The 5,116-nt window shown below is 48.5% G+C and overlaps 1 pseudogene; it reads right to left on the bottom strand.

The window, feature by feature from the left end:
• Nucleotides 1-1,011: 1,011 nt before the first annotated feature.
• LOC110314401 lies at nucleotides 1,012-3,567 on the bottom strand (annotated as a pseudogene).
• Between the last annotated feature and the right edge of the window lie 1,549 nt (nucleotides 3,568-5,116).

Below are 5,116 nucleotides of genomic sequence, written 5' to 3'. Positions count from 1 at the left end.
TGTGACAGCCCTAATCAGGCCAGGTGGGGGTGGTGCACACCTTTTCTAGCGCCACTCCGGAACAGAGGCAGGTGGACATCTGTGAGTTTTCAGGCCACTCTGGTCTACACGGTGAATTCAGGACTACCAGAGAGCTATCTACAGAAACCCTGTCTCCAAAACTTAAAATAAAAAAAATGTCATCAAGGATGTATCCCTCCTTCAAAAATCTGTTAAAATAGCAAAATGCATGCTTGTTTTAAATCACCATTTACAAATAATCCCTATACTACTAACTTAAAAGTGTATTATTGCCATTACAAAAAGATATACTAAGTTTATTTTATGTGCTTGGGAGTTTACATGCATGTATGTGTACCGTATGAGTACCTGGTGCCCACATAAATCAGAAGCGGGTGTCAGATCTCCTGAAATGGAGTTAAAAGATATTTGTGAGCTACCATGTAGGTGCTGAGAACTAAGCATGGATCCTGTACAAGAGCAACAAATGCTCTTAACCACTAGGCCATATCTGAAGTTCTTATTTTATTTTGAAGGTCTATTTGTGTGGGAGGGGCACCAGTACGTCAGTCTTCGAAGAGGGCAGACACATGTCAGAGTTTCTGGAGCTGGGTGTACAGACAGGCTTAGACCTGCCTGACATGGGTGCTGGGAACCAAACTCCAGTCTTGACAGAACAAGTGCTCTTAACTGCTGAGCCATTTAGGCAGCTTCATGGTACTGTACCTTTTGTATTTATCTACTGGCAATCTGGAAGAGACTAAACATTTGGATGTGGAATCACATTGGAACACTATAATAAACATGACTATATTGAAAGCAAAAAGAATGACAAGCAAAATTGCCTCAGTTTTTAATATCCTTTCTCTGATTCTATGTAAAACTTGGGTATTATGTGTTTTTTTTTTATTTTAAACTATAGTATATTAGGATATTCAAAACACCAGAGGTGAAGTAAAAACTGAGAACTGAATTAGCTCAATGCTGGCACATTTTAAAGAGAATCAAGACTCAGGATTTTGGGGTGTTTGATGGGCCTCCTGTTCTATCACCGGGTTCACCAGCTGCATGATCACGGTCAGAGCACTGAGCGCCTGGTTTGCCCACAGTTACTATGTGTGGTATGATTCTCACCTGCACATTCTGGCTCTGAGTCTGCCTCTGCTGTACTAGGGTAGCAGGGCGCTCCAAACTCTGTGAATGAGCACTCTGCGGGTGACTCTGCTGGGTGGAGCCTACCTGAGATGCCAAGGATGTCAGGGTCGGTTGAACCCCTCTGGCCCTGCTGATGTTCAGGAGACCCGTTTGCTCAGTGCTAAGGCGACTAGTTTGCTGAGCTGGCAAGGGCAACTGCTGATTATTATTAGGCCCTTGGGAGGAAGCTGGTGGCACTGGCTGTGGGGGGACAGGAGCCTTGGGTGTCTGCTGCTGTTTTGGAATCAATACATATATCTGCTGTGGCTGTCCCTGAGATGGCTTCTGAGGCTCTGGGCACAAAATGACAGAGCCAGGGGGAAGCTTTACAGTTAAGGGATTTGCCGTATTATTTATAATGAGTTGCGTAGGTGACTTCATGGGGCGCTGTAGTGGCTTAGGTGGCTGCTGTCTGGTTGGTAGAAGGTTGTTTTGAGTGAATCCTGCAGCAGCTGGGACACTAGTGGGGCACCCTAGGACCTGGGTTGAATTACCCACCAAACTAGATTTTGTTTTAGACTTCACTATATTGATCACATATGTGCTAGTGGTACTGTTAAGGCCCTGGAACTTTGGCTTGTTTTCTGATGACCTAGCATTAGGCTGGAGAGCCGGAGGAAGGGTGTTAACTCTGCCCATGCTCACAGCGGCCTGCTGAACCACAGAGGCTGTCTTAGGAGCAGGTGGTGCATTTTGACCACAGCTGACAGTCGAGGAGCCCTGTTTTGAGATCTGGGTAAGTGCAAGTGGTGGAGGAATTCTGCTTTCCTGCTCTAAGACTGAGGTTGGCACCAGACCAGTTGCAGGCTTTGCCACCAGATTGGTTGTGGGCTTTGCCACCAGACTGGTTGTGGGCTTTGCCACCAGACTGGTTGTGGGCTTTGGCACAAGACTAATTGTGGACTTTGGCACCACACTGATTATGGGCTTAGACACCACACTAGTTGTGGGCTTAGACACCACACTAGTTGTGGGCTTTGGCACCACACTGATTGTAGGCTTTGTCTTCAGGGAGGGTTGAGGAAGACAGACTGAGCTACTAGAACCCTGTGCCACCTTATCTGAACACTTGGCTTCACCCTGGGCAGACCCTTGGCATATATCTACTGTCTCCCTAGGCTCAGAGTTTACCCTCGCTATGAAATCATCTGAATAATCATCCAGGGACATGTGAGGGAAATCCATGTGGCTCTCAATTCTGTCCTCTGGAAGTGGCCCTATGTCAGCAGAGAAAAGTGGATCATTAAGGGACTTCATAATATTTGGATTCATTTCCCATAGCTGATTGTCATCCTCATAATCAAACATAAAGTCACATTTTACCTTAGGAACTTCCAGGACACTTGGTTCTTCATCATCAAAGAGCAGAGATGGCACCTCGTTAATATATCTCTGCATATCCAACTCTGAAGACATGGTCAGTTCACAGGGTCCCTGCATCCATGCATCTGTTTCAGTAATTGGCAGGTCATATGGACCTATTTTTGCCTGTTTTTTGAAAGGAGTCATCGTTGTGAGGTCAGGGGGACACATACACCCAGATGACAACTCCTGTTGATCCAGAGAGGGAGATGTATGCCTCTTGAAGCATTGTCTCACAGGGTCAGTGTTCATCTTCTGCTCATTAGACAGCAGTCTGTTGGCTGTGCAGGCGACAGCAACGGAGGGATCCAGACACAGTGGCTCAGCTGTTGCTAAAATCAGTTGGCGCTCAAGCTCAAGTTTTTCTTCCTCAGTCCACTGCCGGTTATCACTTGTAATGGACTCTACATCGCTTACTAGACTCTGCATCGTGGGACGTAAGAGAATATGCCGAGTTTGGTAAGCAGGAGGCAAAGTAGTAGATGGCACAGATGACACAGCAGATGATGCAGCAGAGGACACATCAGGCTCTGCACCAAGCTCCCCAGGAGGGTGAATGCATTGCCTGTAGTCTCGGATTTCTGCTATGACACACCCATGGTGAAAAACATTCACGGGAGACTTTTCCAGGACATCAATCAGAAAAGAAGGTAACTCTTCAGCATCCAAGTATTCAAGCAGTTTCTTTACGTCGTAAGGCAACTGAAAGGTCTCTGAAAATGACCCACTTTTGTCCTTCAGCATGAGAGAATAGCCCTGATTTTCGGGGTACAGGTTGACCACTAAACACGGCAACGCCTCTTTCCTCAGGAGCTTCTCTAGCAAGTAGACATTGCTTTGAAGGCCCCGTGCCTCTGCCTCTTTTGCACATTCCTCGACATAAATGTCGTACAGTTTTTCATGCAGAGATTTTTCCCCGGTGGAAGTGCATCTCGGAGGAGGGGACTGCTGCCACATAGACTCGAGAATATCATCGGCCCACTCAAACGCCTTCTGTAAATTTCGCTCCATCGTAGTAACAACAACAACAACAACAACAAATCAGGCCCTTTAAAGAAAGAAACAAAACAAGAGGTGTTGGCGGAGAGGTCGAAATCATGGGAGTTCTAGTAACTGTCCGACAGAACGCGACAACTGTGCACGGGGGCATCCCACCTGAATTTAATATGGACGCCAAGAAACCCACCTCCCGCTGCTGAGGCGGCCGCCCCCCCCCCCCCGAAAAGCCTGCACTGGCCTCCTGGCGTACGCGCAAAGCCCGTCTGGGCTGCACCAGGGAACCTCGACTTCACAGCAAAGACGAAGCCAAACCGAGCCGGAAGCTCCCTCAAAAAGTCTGCACGTTTCTGACCCCCCCATACCTTCGGGGCTCACTGCCCGGGTGCCGGCGGGCACCCCTCCGCGCTGGAAGCGGGCACGCAGGGCTGAGGAGCTGCCTGGCTGGCGCGCGTCGTCTTCCGTCCGCTCAGTCCGGGCCTCATGCTCCTTAAGCCTTCTGGTAGGAGGGTCCTGGGACAAACTTCCTTCCCAGGGGTGACTCTACTTCCGCTGGAGAAGGCGGGAAGATTTTGGGGGCGGTGCCCTGCTGTCCATCGAAACCTGAAAGGAGCTCGAGCGGAAGCTTGCGCAAGCTGGACTTTGTTGTTGTTGTTGTTGTTACAGTTTCAGCTTCCACCATTTTCCACTGGCGTTCAACCCGCAGGGCCACTGTGCACCGTTTTAGTTGTCTCGGTGGGTCCTTCAAGAACGGATGATCGATGTACGACAACCAGGGGCAGTCAGATCTCGGGGAGTTTCAGGGCCAGCCTGGCCTCTGTAATTCAGTTCGAGGCCAGCCGGGCCTCTATAGTCAGTTCAAGCCAGCCAGGGCTACATAGTGAGACTGTGCCTGGTTATATTTTTGGGGGGGTGGGGGTGGGGTGGCAGTTTGAGACAGGGATTCTCTATGTCGCTCTGGCTTTCTTAGAACTCATTCTGTAGACCAGGCTGTCTTCGAACTCAGAGATCCACTTGCCACTGCTCTCGAAGGCTGGGACTAAAAAGTTGCACCAGTGCTACCTGGTATGACTATATATTTTTTTCTTTTCTTTCTTTCTTTTCTTTTCTTTTCTTTTTTAATTTGTTTAGAATCTCCAGTCTCCAATGTTTTGGTGATTCCTGGTACCGATCACTGATAATTTAGCACACCTTGTTAGCCTTTGTTACCCTTTATAGCTGTGGAGACACTCACTGTACGCTTGTGTGAGCATTACAGCACTTAATTCAATTCTCCGGGTACATCCCCCCCCACGCAGCCCGCCCCCCGCCCTTCCCCCCACTACCCCTCCCACCCCAGGGTTCTCATATAGTTAGACACATAACTTGGCATTCTTATTCATAACCACGTACCTTTTATTTCTCTCTGTGTTTCTAGTTTTTCTTTTCTTTTTCACTCTTACTATTTTGTGTATACGGGTGCTTTGCCCACATGTATGGTTTTGTATCATGTAAGAGCAGTGCCCTCAGTCGGGCGTGGTGGCGCACGCCTTTAATCTCAGCACTCAGGAGGCAGAGGCAGGTG

Source organism: Mus pahari, chromosome X (genome assembly GCF_900095145.1).
Source record: "Mus pahari chromosome X, PAHARI_EIJ_v1.1, whole genome shotgun sequence".
Taxonomy (NCBI): domain Eukaryota; kingdom Metazoa; phylum Chordata; class Mammalia; order Rodentia; family Muridae; genus Mus; species Mus pahari.
This window is presented reverse-complemented; position numbering and strand designations above follow the sequence as displayed.